We start from the raw sequence: 21,429 nt of genomic DNA on the forward strand, positions 1-21,429 counted from the left end.
CTGGGGCTCCCAAAGCCTGTGCCCTAGGACCCCAGGAGGAGCAGGGTTGGGGGCTAAAGGCCTTTGTTCAAACCTCTTCCCCCTCACTGGGCCAGGCCACCAGCCTGCATATTCCCACCACGACCCCCACCTGTAGACAGGTGAGTTTCCAGCTCCTGAGACACAGGGACTGGGTCGGGTTCTCCCAGAGGCCATGGGTGACCCCACAGCCCCTGGGCCAAGCTTCCATCCCACCAAGACTGCTGATACTTATAAGGACTCAGGCATGCAGAGTGAGGAGTGGGATGAAGGGGTCTTACTCCAGGGGCTGTGCTGTGGTTTGACCACATGCTGTTCCCCCACATGTGTGGGGGCTGCTCTGCCTAGCGAGGGGGTCACACATTCTGCAGCTGGTGCTATCCTGTCCCTCATCTTTGCCCTCTAGGAAGCTCTGCCTTGAGGCCTCAAATCCATCCTTCTTCAGCTTTCTCCCTTGTCCTCATCCCTTCCTCATGGCTCCTCAGAAGTGACACTGTCCCTCTGCCCAGAGTGGGGGAAGACAGTCACTCCAGTCCCCCAGGTGGGGCTGAACCCCACAGCCCCCGCTCAGCTGTGCCTGGAGCTGTGAGCTGCTGGGAAGAAAACCCGCTGCCTTTTGTTAAGTCCTTTTGCTGGGAAACAAGTAGCTGGAGGTCTAGAGGTCAGAGGTCAAAGGCCACCAAACAGGCCAGGCAGCCTGCCCACTCTCGCCCCAGAAAACTCAAGCCTTCTGAGGAGGCCTCCACAGGGCCCCGCCTCTCTCCGGGCCTGGGTGGGGCCAGTGGGACAGGAAGCCAGGGAAGGCCTGGAGGATGGGACTCAGGGTGGTCTGGGCCTGAGCCAGGGATGAAGCAGAGCCCAACCCTGGCCTGGCCCCAGGGCCGCGGCCACACAGGTCACCCACCCGACAGGAAACCCTGCCCGGCACCCCCTTTGTCCCACCCCATGTTTCCCTCGGGTGGCGCTTCTACTGTTTCCCGTGGGGGCCGCGCCAGGAATCATACCCTCTTGAGAAAGGAAGCCGGACTTCGGGCGCTCAGCCTGTCCTGCCTCTGACCTGCCCTGACCCCCTCCTAGAGCCTCCCGCTGATGGACGCTTTGGACCCACGCCCATGCCTCACCCCACACATGCCGATGACTTATCTTCTCCCAGACAGTCAGTCACCTTTAGGGGACTGGGAAGAGAAACCTCATAGTAGGGCCAGGCCCGGGAGCCCAGAGACCAGGGTTTGGGGTCTAGGATCCACCACCAGCTTGCCCGTGCCCTTGGGCAAGTCACTTGACCACTCGGGCCTCGTCCCTGGAAAGAAAAGGGAGAGGAAGGAATTCTGCCCAGCTAAGAGCATCTCGTGAGCTAAAGGATTTGGGGGTAGGTGAATTTCTACCCTATAAAGAGAGCCAGGTTTGGAATCACGTGTCCCAGAGCCTCCTTCGTGCATCCCAAACAGCCGTCTCCAGTCCAGCCAGGGCACTTTGTCTATGATGAGCCCCAAGCAGGGAGAGAGACATGGGCGGCAGCTGGTGTCCCCACGGTGGGTGAGGGTGATGATGCTGGTGTGGCCCCTCTCTGGGTCGTTCCACGTCTGGGACCTCAACACAGGGGCAAGGCCGGGCCTCTGCACCCCGGAAGGAACCTGCCTTTCTCTCTCCTCCCAGGAGCCGCGTGAGGGCGCATGCTGGGGTCTCTGCAGTACTCTGCTGTCCTCAGGCCGGCGGGTCTGGTTTGGTTAGCAGGCTAGGGGCCAGGATCCGGGGAGGGGGTGGTGCCCAGTCTCCTGTCCTCCCCCTCCCTCCTGGTAGGTGCTCTGAGACCTTCGGTTCTCTTTCACTTGTGATGTGGAGCCTAAGGCACAAGGAGGAATGAGATCGTGATAGCACCAGTTCTGAATGCTTCCGCGGTCCTCTGTGGAGGTGCTGCGGGAATACCCTGTGTACGAGAACGCATTTCACCCTCTCTGTGAAGACACGGCTCCTCTCATCCCCATTTCCAGGGGAGAAAACTGAGGCACAGAGAAGCGAATCAGCCTGCCGAGGTGGTTATGCTGGCCTTTGAGCCAGGCAGCTGGCCCCAGAGTCTGTGTCCTCGGCCACTGAGCCGCCCTGCTTCTCTGACCCGTGGCCCCTTCCCCGAGCCAGGCGCCCCCAGCCTACTCCCAGCTCGGTATCAGCAGGGGGTACAACCTGGGGTAACAGCCGCTCCCAAAGGGGCGTAAAGGGAGGGGCGGGATGCCACACGAGCAGACCCGAGTTGCCATCACATCGGATGGGCTAGCAGAGTCGGGGCCACACCCAGAGCTTGTGGACCAGCTGAGAGCCTGTGAGTAACCAGGAGGACTGCAGGTCCATGCAGCCCAGCCCCTCCCTGCAGGGTGCTGACAGTGGCCTTGGGCACATTGCCTCTCTGAGCCTCAGCGTCTCCACCTGCCAAATGGGCCGTGTCCGAGCACCGTGTCTAAACTCTGCAGCCCCTCGGTGGGTGTTCATCTCTTCCCCGGTGCATCAGGCCACTGGCACGAGGGACGTGCCTGGCAGTAGGGTTGACATGGGCAGGGTGCAGAGGTGGGAGACCCAGACATGTTTAGGGAAAGGTTACAGCTCGGAGTCAGGCTGCGGCCTTGAACATAGAGCTGAAGAGTTAGAAGTGAGCCTCGTAGACGGTGGGGAGCCATGGGAGGCTCTTGGACAGAGGCGAAGCGCATTGTCGGGGAGAGGAACTGGCAGCAGGGAGCCTGCTGTGTTCACCCAGGTGTAGGGCTCTGGTTCAAAAGGAGTCATGTGGCTAAGAAGCTTGGCCCAAGTGGGTGGCTCAGCAGGGCCAGTTTTCCTCCTTTCGACTGGGTCCGTGGTCCACAAGGCACTACCGTCCCGGGCTGGAAGTGTGCAGGGCACCACAGGGAGGGGCAAGGCTCAGCGCTAATGTCTCCTCTGCATGTCCTGCAATCCGTGTCCCCCCTCCTTGGACTGGTCTGGGCTTCCCACCCAGGCCTGGGTGGGGCCCCACTGCTCCTTCCTCCCTCTGTGGCTTTCTGGTGGGGACTCAAGACCGCAGTGGGCCGTGGGGTGTGAGCCAGGGTGGGGACACTGGCGGTGGGTGGAGTCACGGGATGGGTGGCCATGAGTCAGGAATTGTTGGGCCTCTGTGTCATCTGGCTGCGTGCTGTTCTGGCCTCCCTGTGCCTGTCTGCCTCCTCGCTCCCAGTCACAGCTGCGCCTGTGGGCAGCTCTGTGGGGCTGACCGTGCTCTGTTTCCAAGAGCCCAGAGCCAAGGCAGACAAGTCAGGCCACCTGGACTCCAGGTCCCAGGCGCCCCCGACACTCGGGGTGATCTTTAGCACGTCCCCTCCCCTGAGCCACACTTTCCCAGATTGAAGGATGAGGGTGGGGGGCGGGGGGCGGCTGGCCAGGGGTTCTCAGACCCAACGGGCTAACCAGCGCGCAGCATCCGTTGGGGCCAGGCCTGGTCCGGACGCGGCAGGTACCGTGTTCTCTGACCTAAAGTTGTTTTCACATGGCGCCTCCCATCACCGCTCATTCATTCGTCCAGCAGACATTCCAGAGTTTCTGGGGGCCACGGGAAGAAGACACCCGTCAGGGGGCTGGCCTCAGCCTCTCTTTCTAGTCTGTTCAGGGGTCCAGTCCCAGAGGTCAGGTTCTGGCAGCCCCAGGGATTGATGGGCACGTGAGAGGTGGCTCCCCCCAAATCCCTTGACGTTGCTGGGCCGAAGGGGCCCCTCTTTCTGAAGGAGTGCAGGGAGACCCCGGACTGCAGGGCGAAGGAGGTCATCCTAGGCTAATCCTGACGCCTCCGCCGGGAAGCAGCTACGGAGGTCCTCGTGCCTCCTGGCGGGGACCCTGGGACACGCTCTGGGTGTGCTGTGACAGGGAGAGGCTCTGGGGCTGTTCCTCTCGCTTTACAGATGGAAGATGGAGACATCATGGGATGGGAAGGCACTGGCCCAGGTCAAGGAGGGTAAAAAGGCAAAGGGCCGACTGGAACCTACCTCCCTGTAAGCAGGGCCGGGTGGAGACAGGCAGGCTTCTCCAAGGCAGCTGCATCGGTGAGCATCTTGGGATAGGCCGCAGAGTGCAGCACGATGATGAACGCCCCCTACAACCCCCTCCCTCCCCAGCCTTCCCGGCAGCAACCCTGCAGCCCACCGCTGGACTGCCCCTGACGGGGGGGGGGGGGCCTGGCATTCCTACAAACAGCAAGAGCTCCTGTGGCCTGGCTCCTCCAAGGAGGTGAGCCACCCATTCACCCCAATTAAACCTTCTCCCGCCCAACATTGAGTTAACAGAGGCAGGGGTAGGTACAGGGACTTGGCTAAGGACGTGTGGCCTGCAAACAGCGGAGCCAGGATTTCATCTAGGCCTGGGTGACATTGGTGCCCGAGCTCAGACCCACTACCTCCTGCTCGCAAGACCAGTGCTTTCCTTTGTCTGGCATTTGTAAATCTGGGCCTCGGCCACCTCCTCAAACTGGCCTGGCCCCCGTGTGGCCAGAATCCCAGAGGGATGCCTGTGTGAGGAGTGAGACCGCTGGGGGCTAGCCTGGGTCCAGGAGGGGGGGGTCACTGGGAACACTCAGTGCTAGGCGGGGTGCCTGTGCCACTGGAAGCCCCCGTGCCCCTCAGCCTCTCGATCATTCCACCTGCCTCCTCAATGGGGGGAGCACAGGGCTTGGAGTCCAGGCTGCCCGTGGAGCTGCCCAGCCCTGTATGGATCACGGATGAAATGTCAGCTCAGTTAGTCCTCCAGCAGGTGTTTGCCCAGATAAGGAGACTGAGACCTGGGGGACAGGTGACCTTACCTTCTTGGTCCACCTTCAACACCAGAACTGACCTGGGTTCTCGTCTTGGTCTTGGGCCCATCCCTGTTCCTCTTTGGACTTATGTCCCCTCCTGGGTAAGGTGGCAAGCTTAAACTGAGGACTTCCAAGGACTCTTGTGAGAGCCTCCGTCAGGCCCTGTTAATGCTGCAGAGGAATCGGGATTGGGGACGTGCCAGGGGTAGAGAGCGGGGGTATCGCTCCAGAGCTCCATCCAGTGTCCTCAGACGGACAGTGCAGGACCAGGTGGCAGAGGCAGGACACTGAGTCCCTAAGAGGGGCCCGTTGGCAGCAAATTCAATTTAGATCATCAGCAGTGGGATGGGTGGGTGCCAAGGGCCCTGGTTTGGCCAAGCCCAAGTGGGTGCTCCTCCGGGCAAGACCCTAGCCCCTGGCAAGGGAGAGGCTATGCCCACCCCCAAGGGGCTGATGAGAGGGGGGGCATAGAAAGACCATCAGGTGCAGAGCTTACCCCAGGAGCGTGCTCAGCTTTGGCATGCTTTTTCCATTCATATGGAAAGGGACTGGGAGTAGGTCGTCTTCGGGAAGCCCATCTCTGGGGAACAGACCCACTGGCCCTGCTCCTGAGTCAGCCTTAGGAGGGGCCTGTGCCTTTTGGCTTTGCCTGGGCCTTTGCCCTCCTGCGTGAGAGACTCTGCCCAAAAGGACGATGCCCCAGACCCCCTGTTTTGCTGCCAGGCCGAGGTGGGCACACCTACCAGCACTTCTGTCCTAGAATTATCCAACTTCCGGTGTTTTCGCCCACCTCGTGTTAGATAGTGTGCAGACACCCTTGGGAAAGCACACAGGCTGGCACTTGTTGGCCTTTGACCTTGCCTCCCCTCCCCCCACTCCAACCCTGCTCCTTCTCTTCCTCCTCTGTCAGTAGTTGTTGAAAGAAGGAAATGAATGAATGGATGGATGGATGGATGGAATGAAGGAACAACCCCCAGAAGTCATTTCTCCATTTTCACAAAGGGGAAACCAATTTCAGATGTTATGAGGGTGGAGAGGGCAGTTCTGGGAGCCCCTACCCTTCTCCAACTCCCACTCTTTGGGTCCCCCACGGTGCCAGGGCGCGGCCCCAGGTTTTGCGCTGGGCATCTCCTGTCATCGGGGCTGTCCCCACCTGGAGACATCCATCAGGGCCCCGCAGCAGCCTGGCCAGGCCTACGCTTCATTGCTGAGTCCCGGAGGTCAGCCCATGACACTGGTCTGCACCACCAACCCCCCCCCCCTCACTTGCCAAGATTCCACACTGGAGAGAGGGAGGCGTAAAGCCCAGGGGCATGGGCTGGGCTTCCCTGGGCCTGGGTGTGGGCAGGTTGTCAGAACAGCTCCAAATACTCTCAGACGAAGTGAAGACAGACAGGATTATTGAACCAAGGTTAGTTCATGATTCTCGGACAGCCCTGCCCAGGAGTTCTGCACCCCCGCCTCCCCCCCCCTCACCCCAGACAACCACTTACTAGGTCTGCTTTCTTATCTGTTCCTTGAGGCCAGCTGCGGCTACTTCTCTTTGGCGAAAAGACTCAGCATTTCAGTCCCACCCTGGGCACTGGGCCACCTGAGCCTCTGGGCTCAACCCTGCTGTACCTAGAGTAGGTGGACAAGGGTTTCACAGCCAAAGAGATGATCAGGCACCCGGTTTTAATTGTACAAGGAGGAGGAAGGAAACAGCATCAAAGCGTCTGGAGGTTCAGGAATGGGAAAGATCATTTGGGGGACTCTCAGGGAGGGCAGCATGGTGGAGGTGGTCGTTGGGCACCGAAGGAAGGGGTTTCGATGGGCAGAGCTGTTGAAAGTATGACTGGGGTGAGACAGTACCTCTTCCGCCGCTCTGGTCTCTGCTGGGTGCTTCTTGGGCTTTATGGCTCCCTGGTGACAGGACTGTACTGAGGATGGATGGAATGGGGGCAGTGAGGGCTTACGGGGCCGCTGAGGAAGCCCTGGAAGATGGAAGAATTTTCTGCGTGTTTATGGCAAGCTGAGTTTCTCACTCCAAAGGCACAACAGGCATGCGTGTGTGTGTGCTCGCGCGTGTGTTTGGGGGTGGTGATTGGCAGCAGGGGTGAGGCATCTCAGAGGTCGCATGGATGTAACCCCCTGCCCCCCCCACACCTACTGGGGTAGTCCAGCCCCTCCCCCAGGGGCCTGCGGGTAGGTCAGTGCCCTGCCCTACAAGATCAGCCTGGGGCCTCTCCTACTGGATGTTTCATCAGAAGCACAATTCAAAGCTGCCTTCTTTCCTCCTGGCCAGCAGGCTTCAACTTCTACCTGGGCCCAGGACCCTCTCCGTCTGGCTCTCCCCCATGGTCTGGATTCCTCTCCCCCAACTGCCCCATTTCCCCCCGCCCCCCGCGTGATGAGGTCAGGGAACATGTATTCCAGGAATGTGGGAGGTGGGGCGCCAGCCTGGTTTGGATAACCATCGCGGTAAATATTTGCCTTGCTCCCAGAGCCGGTACCGGCCGCCAGAGTAGGACGAGGGGCCTGTTCCCAGGGTCATGTAAGGGGATGTTTTCCCGGGTGGATCTCTGAGGTGGGGGAACCCGTGTCTCCCCAGTGAGCCTGGGAACTGGGTCTGAGGCCACCCGCCCTGCGCAGGGCCAAAAACAGGGCCCCTGGCCCGCAGGACCAGCAACTGTTTGTCCCATCTGTGAAATGGGGATAAAAACAGCCCAGGTGAGGAAGGTCAGTGCCACGGGAGCCGGTTTAGGTCGGTTCAGCCAGTGGAGCAGGAGGTTAGACCCAGTTTGGGTGCGTCCCATGTGACCACGTTTTGGTCCCAACTTGGCCACTTATGACCTTGAGTAATTTCCCCCTCCTTCAAACTTTTAACAGCCACCATCCCCTGACCTGTTCCTTCCTACGTGGCACCTGTATTGACACGCCCATTTTGCGTTAAGCTGTCACAGCCACCAGGGCCCAAGGAGCACATGTGTTCACGTGATTAGCAGCACGTGACCGGAACCCTGAACTCCGGCTCAGGGATGCCATCGGTACGGCCACCTGCCTACAGACCACACTGGGCTGTCTGACCCCCTCCCCCAGTGGCCTGTGGGTAAGTGAATGCTCTGGCCGATACTGGGCTCTACAAGGTCAGCTCGAAGCCTCGCTGATGGGTGAACAGCTAGAGGGGTCACCAGTTTCTGTTTAGAAAGGAGATGAGGGCTCAGAGAGGCCAAGTGACCTGCTCAAGGTCACCCAGCATTAAAGGGCAAACCAGGGATTGCAATCCAGCTCTGCCCACCCTTGTTCTCGACGTCACCACTGAGGACAAGACCAGGGCTCCAGCCCAGAACGTGGGTTCCGAACCTTCGGCAGTTGTAGAGAACAACCAGTCACTTAGCCACAGGCCTGGAGCCACCGGCACAGAGTCTCCAGGGTGCCCCACATCCTGGATGGCCTGTGGCACAGGCACCTTGGTCCTCCAGCAATCCCGGATTGGTCCTGCGTCTACTCTGGGCCAGCCTCAGCCCCAAGCAGCTAGTCCTGTACCTCCCCTCAGGCCCGGGTCCTCCCGGGGCATCCCTGCAGGAAGAAAGGTTGGGAAGGTGGGTGTGTATGGGAAGAGGTATCTGGGTCCTGGGACACTCCCCACCCCAGAGTGACCTTTGCCGTGTCCCAGGCCTAGCCTTGCCACTCTCCAGCTGTGATACCTCTGGCCACGCTATCCTCCCTCAGAACTCGGTTTCCTGCTCTGCAAAATGGGCTCCCGCCCTGCCCTGTCCTGCCCTGCCCCTGGGAGCTCCAGACACACAATGAGAATGAAAGCGTGGTTTGACCTGCAGTCTGCAAGCCCCTTTCTGCCCTTCTGGCCTTCATAGTCAGAGGCTGCCTTGGCCAGGCTGTCTCCCCACTGCCCGCCCCTCCGAGGCTCACAGGGAAGTTGATATCCCCCAGCCTATCTCTGCGCGCTCGCTCTGTGACCTTGGATATATCTCTTCCCCTCTCTGGTCCGTTTGCCCCTCTGCACGGGCCCAACAAAGAGCCTGGGTGGCTGAGGGCCACGGGGCCCGCGCGGAGGCACCGTGAGCTGGAGTACCCGAAGCGGCAGGATGGGCGGGTGTCGTTCCTTGGGGCCTGGACGTTGCTCACTGTGTGAGCGAGGACTTTCCGGCTCTGGCTTCTATCTCAGCTGCCAAAATAATTATTTTCTCTTTGTCAGCGGGTCTGCGGGCCAGCTCGCCTCTGGGAAAGGCCTGAGCTGTGGGTGGTGGGGAGGCAGGAGGCTGATTCTGGTTCTGCCCCAGCCACTGACTTGCTGCGTGTCCCTGGGATGGGGGTGGGCGCTGCCTGTCTTCAGGCCTCAGTTTCCTCCTCTGAAAAATGGGAGAGTCAGAGCCTGTGAATACAAGTGCTGTTTGTGTTCCCACGGCAAGAAGTTTGGGGGCTGCCGGAGCCAAAGGGTCAGGACGCAGAGACGTTGTCTTTCCCTGCTGGGGTGGGGATGTCAGCCCTGGCTTTGGGGGCTTGGGGCCTCGGGGCCTAACGCTCCATAGAGCCCAGCACCAGCCCCTGCAAGGTCATTAATGTCTCAGCTGACATACCTGCCCCTCCGGCCCTCATGTGTGCTACTCCCTATGTTCCCATCCCGCAGATGAGAAAACTGAGGCACGGAAGGGTTTAATTAACAAATTTGCGCTAAGCCCCACACTCGGTAAGAGGGCGAAACACAGACTTGAACCAGCCACGGCACCCACTTCTCTCCCACTGCCCAGTGGGGTGGGCCAGGTCTGAGGCCTCCAGCGGCCCCCTGGCATGTGTGAGAGCCCACAACTAATGTGGCCTGCACACTCCCTCTCCCTCTGTTAGCCATGGGGCTCGTCCCGAGAGGCATTCAGCCCGCAGTCCGGCTTCCCATTTCTTAGAGGAGGATGTGCAGGCCTACGGAGCGTGGCAGTTGCCTGGAGCCCCCCGGGGAGGCACCTTCAAAGCTGGGACCCAAACTTGGGGTTCTGTGGCTGGCACCCCACGGCCGGGACTCCAGAGAAGTCCACCTGCCAGGCCCTTGGGTCTGGTCCTCCAGGATCTGTAGGGAGGTGGAACAGAGTGAAAAGCACGGGTGGCCCCTGAGGAGGTGGGCGGGTCAGAACCTCCCCGCCAACTGTGAGGATAATCAACAGTGGGGGACAGGGGACCAGGGTGTCCATGCCTTCTCCCTCCCTCTGACATCTCCACATACCCAGTGCACCCCTGCCTCTCTGCCTGCTGTTCCCTCTGCTATGAGCACCACTCTCTCTGGTCTGGACCCCCAGAACAGCCTACATGCCGGTCTCCCTGCCTCCCAGGGTCCCTCCCAAGCCCTTCTCCCCCAGCAGCCATGGGAATCTTTTCAAACTGGAACTAGGGTTATGTCCCTCAGCTGTTCAGACCCTCCCGTGGCTCTCAGTGATTGGCCATGCCCCTTGACCCCCACTCACCCCACCTCTCCTTCCCTCATCACACCTACCACCCGCCCACTCTCAAGTCCTTCACTGAAGCAGGCTTTCTTCCCTGTCTTTGAGTCTTCGCATATGCTGGTCCCTCTGCCTGGAATGCTGTTCCATGTATCTTGGCCTGCCTCTCTTCTGGCTCATCCTTTGACTTTACTTCCCCAGGGAGGCTCCCCTGGCCCTTGACTCCATGTTGCGTAGCCCCTGTACTCATTCTTTCTGGCAGATGCCCCTTCTAATTATGTAGCGTTTAACTGTTGGAACCCCCACAGGGACAGGAACCCCCGTCCCATTCACAGCTCAGGATGTTTGTTCAGTGTTTCTTGAGCGAATGAATGAACAACACTGAGTGCTTCTGTCCCCGTATGTCCTTAGATGCTCCTAGAAGGCCTGAGAGAGCTTGTGATCCCATTTGACAGGTGAGGAAACCAAAACCCAGGGAGGCCAGGGGCATATCCACATAGCTGGTAACGGGCAGATGGGGTTGTCAGGGGATTGTTGGTGTCAGGGCACTCCATGATTATGCCCCTCTTCCGCTCAGCCCCTCTGAGTCTCCATCTGTCAAATGGGGATGACTTGGTTTTGCCCAGTAGGTGGGGGTGGGGGAGGGGGGGGGAAGTGGCAGCCCGATCGGTTCCAGGGCTGCCGCGAGGGGCCCCTCTGACCACCCCTTCCCCTTGCAGCAGGATGGAACTGCAGTGAGGTGCGGGGGCTGAGCACTGCTGACCAGACGTGGGACGCTGGTGGTTCGCGGGTCACTGAGGTAGGTGTGCGGCGGGTGGGGAAGGCTTGGCCCGGGTGCTTGGAGAAGGGGCAGGCACGTCCTGAGTAGCGACTAGGTGTTAGCCCCGGCATACCCAGCCTTTGACTGGGCCTCGGCCCTGGTGGGCGGGACTGGGTGCTGCCCCGCCCCCTGCTTAGACCTCGTCGGCCCCAGAGGCCTCTGGGACCTGGCCTTTCTCCAGAGTGCCTGCCGGGGAAGGGCTGGGGGAGAGCACCCAGGGAGAGGGGCAGGTTTGGGGTCCCCAGCCTTGGCGCAGCACCTGTGTCTGTACCACTCAGCCCGGGACGCGTGGGCCCCGTATGCCAAGCGACATGGCGGCCACGCAGGAAGAGGCCTGGGTGAGCAGAAAAGCCTATTTGCTGAAATGGGCGGTGTGTCTGGCCACCTCCTTGTCTCCCGCAAACACGCTGAGGTGCACGCACGAATCTCTGGGCTCTGGAGTCAAGAGTGACTGCGTTCAAATCCTGGCTCTGCCACCTGTCCACTGTGGCCTTGTGCGGTTTCTCTGTGCCTTGATTTACCTGTCTGTAAAAATGGGATGGGTTCCCAGCACCTGCCCGCACAGGTGCGTGGACACACCTGGCACCAGAGGTGCTCAGGAGGACACGTCAGAGTCACTGTCAAGGATCCTGGGACCCTTCCTTCTTTCCATACACCGCAGCTCCCGCATCCCCTCCTCCCTGAGCGCCCAGCAATGCCAGGATGGACACGGACTGGTCATCCAACATAACGAGGGGGTGGGGGCTCCCAGGGAGCTCCCAAGAGCAGCAGGAACCAGAAGGTTCTGAGGCTGAGCCTCCCGGCCCTGCCTCTGGCCTGGACACCAGCGTGTCTCATCACAGAGAGGCATTTTAGGGTTGATCGCACTTGGCCCCGTGCCAGAGGGTGACCTGTGTAATCCCTCTTTACTCTGTGGTTCCCAACCCAGAGATGAGAGGCCTTCACAAAAGTGCTGACTTGGGCCAGGGCCCTTTGTCCCAAGGCTCTGGGGCCCAGCGGGGGGAGGCAGAATCTTTGCTCTGGCATGAGGCCTTGCCTGATCATGTCCCTGCTGCCCTCAACTCCCCTCCTGAGGCCCCCGTGCTCGTAGGTGCCCAGACACGGGGCCAGGCAAGCCCTGGGATGCTGCACGCTCCAGTCAGGCTCTGGAACCAAGGGGCAGGGCCGCAGGAGGTCCCGGCTCCCTGCCATCGGCTCGTGACCTTGGGCAAGACTTTCACTTTCGTGAGAGTGGGGGCCAGGGTTCTCATCAGAAAACAGGAATAATTATACCAGCCCTGCTGGGAAGGCCGTTACGGCGACGCTCGGAAGCCTGAAATATTTTTAAATGTTAGAGCTTAGTAAGAGTCTACTGTGTACCAGGCACCACGCTCCTTAAATACATATTTCTCCCCGCAGTAATCCCGTGAGGAGGTGTGTTTAGTGCCTCGTCCTTTCTCCAGAGGCTCAAAGTGGTTAAGAAATCCATAGAGCTGTAAGTAGCAGCATGGGGATTTGAACTGTGGAATGAAGCGGCCCATGATGCCTTAGAGACCAGGGGCGGAGCCACAGGCCGGCCTGAGGTGGGTGCTCAGGAAACCGCCTCCCTCTCCGCCTTGTGCTTTGGCCTGGCCCTCCAAGCCCCGCTGCCCTCAGGAACCAGAGGGTGGCCCCTGAAGGCTGGCGACCGCCCCTCCCCAGAGGGCCTGCCGGCAACCCGATAAGGCTAGGGGGACCCACTGCTAATTGTGAGGTAACCTCTGAATTCTCCTTCACGGTGGGTTCTCTTTTCGGATGTGTTTCAAGGTAATTCATTCCCTTTCCAGAAATTGCTAGTGGCGGAGCATTAGGCAGCTGGTAATTAATCATAGGAGCGGCTTGGAGTTTATTTAAAAAAAAAAAAAAAAAAAAAAAAAAAGGCAGACTAGAAAGCCTTGATGGAAAAAGAAAAGAAAAGAAAACCACTCCAAGGCAAGGGTGGTAATCAATACCTCAGTGTCCTAGAAACGGCTGGGGGTGGGGTGGCGGACACGCCTCTCCTCCTTTTCTTCCTGGGGCTGACAGATGGTCAGTGCCTGCAGTAGCCTGTGCGAGGCTCTGCCCTTCACCGTCAGCTCCCTGGGCCTCGTTGAGCAAGTCACTGCCTCTCCCCGGACTCAGCTTTGCCACCTGTAAAATGGGCGAAGGGCAGGTGCCAGACTAGAAACGGATATTGTGATGATGTTTGTTCACTGCCACATCCTGGTGCCTGGTCCTATTATAATTTGGAGCGACAGCTGGAGTGAGGGGCCAGCTCTTTCACTCTGCAAGCTGATGTTAAAGGACAGCCTTGCCCAGCAGACTGGCCCAGCAGAGCTCGGGCCCCTCCATGGCAGCCACACCGTCTCCCTGGCATCCTCAAGTTCAGCTTTCCAAGAGTCTGAGCCATCTGGAGATTTTTTTCAGTTGCCCTCTGAGTGGGTAGTGAGCTCCTCGTCGCCAAAAGTATGCAAGCTGGGGCCGCACAGGGCAGTCAGGCAGCAGACTGGGTGGGAGGGCGTGCAGAGCATCCCTGAGTTTGGGAGAGAACATGAGGTGCTCCAGGGTGGACGCGGGAGGCTGGACGAGCAGAGAGGGGAGCCCCTGCCCAGAGGTCCCCTGGGGAGGGCTGGAAGAGGCCGCTAAGAGGGGTTGGCCATGGAGGACACCTGTGCTTTGCGCTTTGGTGCCTGTTCCCTCCAGAAGGAAGGAGGTGCGTGCGTGCCTGTCTGTCTCTGGTTCTCTGTGTGCCCGTGCTTCTCTCCTGCCCGGCTCCCCCCGTCTCCTCACAAAGGCACCCCCACTCTGCCTCCTTAGCTCACCCACTTTCTCCCTGTGCCGCGTCCACTGCTCCCCCTTGAGCCCCCTCTGGAATTTCTCTCTGAGCCCCAGGACCTTCTCACTTCCGCTCTCCTTACCCTCAGAGACACTCCTAGCCAGGCGTCCCCGCAGACATCTGCTCTGCGTCTGCTCTGTGTCATCGCCTCTGTCATTGCCAGGACTCAGCAGAACTGAGACCTCCCGGGCTCCCAACCTGCCGCCCTGAGCCTTGTTCTTGCAGCTCTGGTGGCACACGGCTCCCCCCACGCCCACCCTGCTCTTTGGAGGTATCCAAGGCAGTGCCCCGCACTCCCGGCTTCGGAGGCTGTGCGCTCCGTGTGGCCTTGAGCTGGAGCAGACGCCATCCCTTCTCCAGGGACCCCCCCCCCCCCCGTGCCGACCACTCGGGATGGAGCCCGAACTCCTGGCTGCCCTGTGCTGTCCTGGGCACCTGGGCCTCTGGCTGCAGGCTAAAGCAGGGAAGCGAGAGGGGGCGTGTGTCCACTCACAGGGGCGGTTGGAGCCTGGCATTGCCCTCCAGCGCTAATAAAACTCCTGCTGTAATTAGAAGTGAGGTGTCCGAGAGCTGGCTGCCTGGCGGGAGCCAGTGTGTGCTCATGAATAAATAAGTTGTCCTCTCCCGAGGGGAGAAGGAACCAGAGGGTGGCCTCCCAGAGAACCATGGGCCTGAGGGTCTCAGCGGTCTGTGAAGTAGGCTGCTGTGTTCTGGTGGCTGGACACCTCCATTCACCTGGACGCCTTCTGGAAGCTCCCTCGGCCCCCATCCCTGGCCGTCAGACTCCCTGGGAGCGCCAGCCGCCGTGCACCGGCAGACTCAGCCTGGCACTCGAAGCCACCACCGCCGGCCCCAGCCTCCTTGCAGGGCCGCGTCACACGCTAGCTGTCTGCCAGTGCCCTGGGCTGCAGCTTCCCTGTGCCGCCCCCTCCTCACCTTTATGACACGTCCCCGCCATGGCACCTTTGCTCCTGCCCTTCCTTCTGCCTTGAAAGCCCTCCATCCGCGTTGCTGTGTGGCTGGAAACTTTTGGAGCCTTCCTCAAGCCGTGCTTCCTCTACAGGGTCAGACATGGCCTCCACACCCCCTGGGCCCCACGCCCTCCGCTTCCCAGAGGCCCTGCTCCTTTCCTCCCTGAACTCTCTCAACTCCGAACCCTCTTTATGCTCCTGTGTTTCTAGACTGCCTGCCCCCTTATCTTCTCTTTTGTCTTGATTGTGTATTGGAAGGATAACCTATTGGCTCCTCTGTACTCTTTTTTCCTCCTGAGTCTTTGACACCTGGTGTGTATTTAACGCCTACACCGCCCGCAGACGCCGGTGTTCAGTGGCCCCGTGGGGTTCCCTCATTCGCAGGTGGGGAAACTGAGGCTGGGAAAGGCAGTCTTGCAGATAAGAGTTGGCAGGGTGAGTGCGTGCCTTCCCTGTAGGCAAGGCTCTGCTACCTTTCTGCAGTTCAAAGTAAGGAACTGGGGCACGGGGCATGGGGCACTGGTCATAAAGGTAAATTGAGGTGGACAGGACCGTGGCTAGTACCTAGGCAACCACACCTTCAAAGAGAGGGGACATGTTGTGAGGGTTCCGTTTCCCTCACCGTGGGTTCTGGGGTCCTGGTGCTTCCCCCACCGAATCCCCAAACAGCCCTAGACCGAGGGGACCAACACAGGGTGAGCCACATGGGGATCAGTGCTGCGCCTTATCACTGCACGCACAGCATACAGCCTAGAGCACTGGGGTTCAGGGGGTCCGAGCACCCAGCTCCTCCCAGGAAGAGAGGATGGCCCCTGTCCTCCTGCCGTGCCATCCAGGATGCAGTCTGAACTGCAGAGGCGCCCAAGTGCGTGTCCGTGGAGGATTCCCACACGGTGGGGAGATGCCTGGGGCAGGCAAAGCTCCGAAAGCGGGAGGGGGAGGAGGGAGTTGTCCCTGCAGATCCTGGCCCCGTCCCCGCTGGCCTGGAGGGACCTCCCAGGGGCACACCAGCAGCAGAAAAGCCCCTCCAGAGCCCTGTGCCCTCTGGAGCCAGTTTCCCCCTTTGGGACCTGCAGTCCCCACCGGCTGCACGTTGCTGCCTGCTCCGTTGACAGCTGGTCTCTTGTTTGCCTCTGCCTAGGGATCGTGGCAGGAAGTCTTGGAAGGTCCAGGTGCTGGGCTCATCCTCCCCCCCCCGCCCCGGGTCCCCCACCACAGGCAGGGCTGGGGCCACAGCCCAAGGAGGACCCCCCTCCCAAGGGCTACCTCCTCCCACCTGCCGAGGGCTGCAGAGCTTATTCGTGCTGAGCTAGCCCCGCGAGACACATCTAGCCCGTCCTTCGGCCCCCTGCACCCATGGCTTTTCCTGGTCTCCACTCCTCCATGCCAGCCACCTGCTGTCTCCCCTGCGGGGCTGGAAACCCCTCAAAGACGGCTCGGGGCAGACTGAACCTTGTCCCCCATCCACCAGGCATGCATGGCTCCTAGTACGCCTATGCTGAACAGGCAGGCACTCACCTGTGTGCCCTTAGTTTTCTTTGGGGACGGCAAGATTTTATCTGGTGTGCCAGTTCTTAAATTTTTTTTTTTTAACATTTATTTATTTTTGAGACAGAGAGAGACAGAGCATGAACGGGGTGGGGTCAGAGAGAGTGGGAGACACAGAATCCGAAACAGGCTCCAGGCTCTGAGCTGTCAGCACAGAGCCCGATGCGGGGCTCGAACTCACGGACCGCGAGATCATGACCTGAGCCGAAGTCGACGCTTCACCGACTGAGCCACCCAGGCGCCCCTGGTGTGCCAGTTCTTAATGCGCCGGGTGGGCTGTGCTAAGGAAGATTCTGAGTCTGTGTGTTTCTCGTGGTGCATGCTTGTCCTTTCAGCCCCCAGTTCCCTGGCCAGCAGGTCCATTTGTCAGGTGTCTCGGTCCTGGGCTGTGGCCAGTGCAGGCGTGGGGAGGAGACGGTGACCTCAGTGTGGTCCCTCAGGTGTCCGTCTACTGAGGCTCCTGGGCAGACTGCCCTGAGAACCTTCCAGAGCCCCTGGGGTTATAGGGACCACATAACTCCCAGAGAGCTGACTGGGGAGCACCGGTCCCATGCCCACCACTCCGGTTAATGCGATCGTGTGAAAGCTTTTTCCTCACATCTGTCTTTCCTGTTAAGTGCTTCTCACCCTTCTTCCGTTCCGGTTTGGGAAGCAGCACATCTTGCCTCACAGCTGTTTGGGACCCTCCGCTGCTTCCCCGAGGCTCTTTGGGGGCCTCTTTAAGAGCCTGTGGGAGCATCTCTGCTTCATAACCCGGGTGGGATGCTCCCGTGCTGCCCCCATCTGGCCCACGCTCTGGTTGGCCGATGGGACAGCCTAGTGTGTGACGGGTCTCACTGGGTGGCCCCTGGTGAGGTCTCTCAGCCCCACCTCCACCCGACTCCCAACCGCCCTGGGTCACCCTGGCCTGGGGAGCCAGCCCCTTGCACCCCCACCGTCTCTGCTCCCGGCAGATGCCCTCTCAGCCAAGGCTCCCGACCATCCTCCGCCCAGCAGCTCCAGGGTGGCCAAGCACTGAGCCAGGACAACTTTGATGAACGAACACTTGTAAATAACCCAAAACATTTTTCTCTGTGTGTGGAAGAAACACAACAAAAACACCCACATCCCCTGCCTGGCCAGCTTCGCCTGTCCCGTCGCAGCTCCAGGAGGGCTGGTCCAGGTCATCCCATGCCTGCCAGGGGCTCCTTCAGCTGCGGCTTGCATACCTCCGCCGCTGGGGAGCTCACCACCTCCCATAAGGGTTTGCTCATGCATGTACACTTCAGTATGGTAAGGGATGCTTTATGACATGGGGTTAAAGCATGGGTTTCAGGAACAGGTGGTTCTGGGTTCAAGACCTTGCCTTGCCACCTGTCAGCTGGGTGAGTCTGGACAAGTTGCTTCTATCTCTGATACCCTCTGTTAGGTCGTAGATGAGGAAATTCTACAAGTGGGGAGAGGCCTGCCTGCCTGCCAGGGGTGCCAGCAGCCCTGTGTGGCACCAGCCTTCTCTGGTAATGGAAGACGGATGCCCTCAGGGAGCTGCCCCCACCCCTCAGCACTGGAACATCTGCTTGAGGTTGGCATCGGGTCTGGCAGCCAGATACCTCCCTCCCCAGGATACCGGCCTCCTGGGTCCTCTCTGGAGCTCTCCAGTGGAAACTTTCAGGATGGCGATTCCACATGGAGACACAGTACTTCCCCAAAGTGCCAACACACACAGATCACCAGGGGCACTTGTTCAAATGCAGATTCTCAGGTGTCTCTCTTGGAGTCCGATTCTGTAGGTCTGGAGTTGGGCCTAGGGTTCTGAATTTTTAACCAATGCCCCACTGAACACCTATGATCATGCCAGTCTGGGACACATGGATACCTGTAAAAGGGAGCTGGCCTAGAGGTTGGGCCCTGGACAGTGTCATGGCCTTCCTGATTGAACTTGGGCAAACCTGTCGCTCTCTGTGGCTGAGTTTTCTCCTGAATTCACCAGGGGTTTTGGCGATCTGTAAGGGCTCTTCCTATTCTTCTAACCCCATGATAATAAGAAGGACATTCCCTGGGGTCCTCTCTGCCAGGACCCCTGAGGCAGACCTCTGGGTTTCAGCCCCATTCCCTCTGGCCACAGAACATTCGGGTCATCAGCCGCCGGCCAGCCCCAGAGCCCCAGGGACAGAGAAGCTGTTCCCTGGACGTGATGTGTCATTTAGTGGTGGTTCCCCTGGGCCTTCCAGGAGGCTTTCAGATCAGCAGGCATCTGCCGAATCCACTCAGATTGGAAATGTCTTCTGCACACTGAGATAGACCGCTAACTCGGAGCCAGCCGAGGAAGGCAGGATGAAGTGGGGTTATCTGGCTCCTCCGAGGGGCCTCAGAGCTTTACTAGTTAACACACACAGAGGCCTGGAGTGTCAGAACTAGGGGGTGGCCTTGCAGAGCCCCCTCTTTATCGGCGGGGAAACTGAGGCCCCAGGAGGAAAATGAGTTGCTAGGTCACCCGGGGAGAAATGGGGAGCAGTACTGGAACCCAGGCTTCTTGGCTTGCAGTCTGGTCTCTGGGCCGTGCCTGCCACCCACCACACCTCCCCTTGGGCCGTCTTTCTGGGATGGATATTCTCCCCCACCCACCACAAGGCCTGAGCCCTAAACCAGCCCTCTGCTGCTCCTGGGAAGAAATGGGGCCATCTCAGGACAGGGACCAAGGGGCTGCCTGCTCCCGAAACACTGGGCCCTTCTTTGATCTGCACTGTCAGCCTGAATCAACAGCCCCTGCTTAGCTCCCGGTCCCCCACCCCAGCCAGGACAGCCCCCATGGAAAGTTTCCAGGAATATCCACGCTGAGGGCAACATGAGCCAGAATGAAAAGGCTCTCACTCCCTGGCTCCCTCCCATTTTCCACTCGCTGGTGCTCAAGGGAGTTAATAAGCAGAGGTGAAAACACCGGTCCTGTCCTAATGAGACCTTGTTTGAGGCGGCTAGGGCCTGGCAGGTGACAGAGGAGGAATTATTCACCATCTAGGCGTTCACCCGTCCCCCCGCCACCCCCCCCCCCCCCGCAACCGGGATGATGTCAGGACCTGGGGCGCAGAGTCTGGGCTGTGCTGTCACTCAGACGAGGGAGCAGAGCTCCTTTGACCACTGGCATCCAGCTTACATAGCCAGCCTTGGGTGTGGGCCGGGGTGGGCGGCTCAATCTCCTCCCTGGGCCAGGAGCCCAGCCGGGCCCTCGGTTCATACCCGGCGCCTGGTACCAGACCCACCTCAAGCCCTTTGCATAAGCCGGTTCCTCCTCCCCACACTCTCCCTCTGTAAGCAGTAAGGCAGCAGTATTTAGTAAGCACCTACTGTTTGCCTGGATCTGTGCTCAGCTCTTGGGGAGATAAGGCAACAGAAGACCCTAGGCCAGCCCTTAGGTTGGCACAGCCTAGGCCAAAGTTCGCTTGCTGGGAAGAGAATTAGTCATACCCAGTGCTCTGGGACCAGGAAGGTGTTGAGATCAAGGAGAAGGAGCTCTTGAGAAGTATGGGATATGGAAGGCTTCCCGGAGGAGGCTGGCTGGAGCAGATTGACACTCAAAGGATTCTGAGGATTTCCAGTGGGGCTGAAGGTGAGGCAGGAAAAGCATAGGCTTAGGTCAGGGTATCGCCCAGACCAGGACCCCGGATAAGCGCCTGCTTGGGCAGGTGAGTGTAGTATACAGTGAGCTTGTGCTTGGGGGTGGTGGGGGGGGTGGGGGTTGGGGGAGGAGGTGGCTGGGTGATGGCATTTGTGTCCCAGAGCACCGGTGGGAACACACCCGTGGCAAGGAACAGCAGGGAGGCCGCTGGACAGAGCAAGGCTGGGGCTATGCTATTGAAGCAGCCACGGGCTTCAGCCTGGCGCCTCGTAGGCCATGTATCTGCTGAGCGAATGAGCCGTACAGGGGTGACTGTCCTGTAATTGTGGTGGGAATGAGCAGTACAGGGCGGGCACTCGGCAAATGCTGATTGGGTGAAGGGTACATGGCACGCACTTGGCCGTCTGACAAGTGAGAACCCAGGTCGCAACAGAGACCAGGAGGCAGGGGTGGGCAGAGCCCAGAGCAGCCCCAGAGTAATTCTTCAGAACCCGGGGTAGGAGATGCCCGCCAGGGGCACATTGTGGCTCCTGACAGAGTGAGGACTCGGCGGGCCAAGTTGCTCAGGGCCCAGCTGCAGTGGGGGCCTCGAGGGGCATGCTTGTACACGCCTTCAGGACACCCCCAAGACAGACCCAGCCGCCCTACAGCCTCTGGGACAGGGAGAAAATGACTACCCATCACACGTGTGTCACTGAAAGGCAGAGGACAGCGGAGCTCCAGGGCCCTTAGTCAGTACTAATAACAAGAGCGATAATGATAACGATGCCGGGGTGTCTGGGTGGCTCAGTGGGTTAAGCGTCCAACCTTGGCTCAGGTCATGTCTCACGAGTTCGAGCCCCGCATCGGGCTCTGTGCTGACAGCCCAGAGCCTGGAGCCTGCTTCGGATTCTGTGTCGCCCTCTCTCTTTGCCCCTCCCCCGCTCATGCTCTGTCTCTCTAACTCTCTCAAGAATAAATAATAAACATTAAAAAAAATAAAAGAAATAATAACGATGCCAGCAGGGAGTGCGGCATCTCCCTTGGTCTGAAACCCTTTGAGGTGGGACCAGCATCATCTCCGTGTGATGGGTGAGGAAACTGAGGCAGAAGGTGGTTAGGAAGATAGCCGAAGTCTCCAGGCGGCAAAGCCAGGATGGGAACTCGTGATGTCTGACTGTGACTCTCCCGTGGGGCTCATCCCACCCAGCCCTCACTGCCAACATGCGGAACATCTGTTTTGACCCAAAGAAGGAAGACACAGACTCTGAGAAATCATTTGAAATTGTCCATGATCGCTCTGTACACAGGTCCTTCTGGTCCCTTCCCAGCTTTGTGGGAAGGTGAACACCCAGTGGTTAGAGAATGGGCCCTTCCCCTGAATCGGGCTTTTGTAATGCAAGTAAATTACCTGCGAGCCGCTTGATAATTTAGGTGT

The 21,429-nt window shown here is 59.5% G+C and overlaps 1 protein-coding gene across 7 annotated transcripts in view; it reads left to right on the forward strand.

Annotated features, from left to right (window-relative positions):
- The window catches only part of ZMIZ1 (zinc finger MIZ-type containing 1), a 187,767-nt gene that overhangs the window by 29,113 nt on the left and 137,225 nt on the right, over positions 1 to 21,429 (forward strand). For 5 of the 7 annotated variants that reach the window (XM_047073034.1, XM_047073039.1, XM_047073043.1 and 2 more), the window contains exon 2: positions 10,968 to 11,047. The exons of 1 other annotated variant lie outside the window; for it this stretch is intronic. The gene's annotated coding sequence lies outside the window, so the exon portion shown is untranslated. The remainder of the gene's footprint in view (positions 1 to 10,967; positions 11,048 to 21,429) is intronic. One more of the 7 variants, XM_047073035.1, reaches the window with a different exon arrangement.

Source organism: Lynx rufus, unplaced genomic scaffold, assembly GCF_022079265.1.
Source record: "Lynx rufus isolate CCGP_SWC_20201006 ecotype Redwood Valley unplaced genomic scaffold, mLynRuf1.p SCAF_11, whole genome shotgun sequence".
In the NCBI taxonomy this organism is placed as follows: domain Eukaryota; kingdom Metazoa; phylum Chordata; class Mammalia; order Carnivora; family Felidae; genus Lynx; species Lynx rufus.